Source organism: Octopus bimaculoides, chromosome 18, assembly GCF_001194135.2.
Source record: "Octopus bimaculoides isolate UCB-OBI-ISO-001 chromosome 18, ASM119413v2, whole genome shotgun sequence".
Taxonomy (NCBI): Eukaryota; Metazoa; Mollusca; class Cephalopoda; order Octopoda; family Octopodidae; genus Octopus; species Octopus bimaculoides.
In genome coordinates, this window is record NC_068998.1 from 6,616,920 (window position 1) to 6,618,230 (window position 1,311).

Here is a 1,311-nt window from a genome sequence, read left to right on the forward strand (position 1 = left end):
GGCTCCAATCTGATTTGGCAGAGTTCCTACAGCTGGATGTCCTTCCTAACGCCAAACACTCCGAGAGTGTAGTGGGTGCTTTTACATGCCACCCGCACGAAGGCCAGTCTGGCAGGTATTGGCAATGGCCACGCTCGAAATGGTGTATTTTACGTGTCACCTGCACAGGAGCCAGTCCATCGGCACTGGCAACGATCTAATAATAATAATAATAATAATAATGTGTGAAACCCAATAATGGAGTCTCAAAACTGAATGTGGTACACTCAGGACCATCTAAAAGATGAACAATATTCTGGCACCAAAAACTGCAAATACCAAACTTCTTAGGAAGAACTCAGTTGGCAGTAATACTTGGAACAGCTTGTATGTTGAGGAAAGTATTGCATCTCTAAGCTGCATGATGGAGCTGAAGCATGACACAGATAACACTGGAGAAGTTAGGATAATAATAATAATGACTTCTTTATTAGCTACAATGGATTAAAAAAAACAAAAAAAAACAATGAGATAAGTGAAGAAGCACATCACATCACAAACATCAATTACAAATATTTTTTTTTTTCTCAAATAACAGGACTCTTTTATAGTTTCTTCCAATGTCTGTTTTATTTTTCTTTCCTTGAGTTCCTCGTTTACACATTTCTATTAATTAATAATGCGATGAAATACATTTTTTTTTTTTTGATATTCTTTGCAAGTTTCATCATGTATTATTGTATTATATTTTTTGTTATTTTTTTTTTCTGTTTTTAACCAACACACTAAATAGCTGCCTATATAATGTTAGATATAATCAACAACATTCCTCTATGTATACCAATATCTGAATAGAATATATACGTAGATATATGTATGTATGCAGAGAAATATACATATAGTATTTGTGAGTGTATATATGTGTATGTATGTATTTATATATGTGTATGTGTGTTTAAATATATGTATATGTGGATTTAGATAAATATGTGTATATATCTATATGCATGTATGTGTATATATGTATGTATGTACGTATGTATGAGTATATAGGCATGTACGTGTGTATATATATATGTGTGTGTGTATATCTGTGTATATATGTGTGTGTATATATATATATATGTATATATGTATGTACGTGTATGTATATATATGCATGTGTATGTATATATATATATATATATATATATATGTATGTATGTACGTATGTGTGTATGTATATATGTGTGTGTGTGTATGTTTATATATATATATATATATATATATATATATATATATATGTATGTATAGTATATATATATATAAGTAAATGTATATATGAGTATTAAA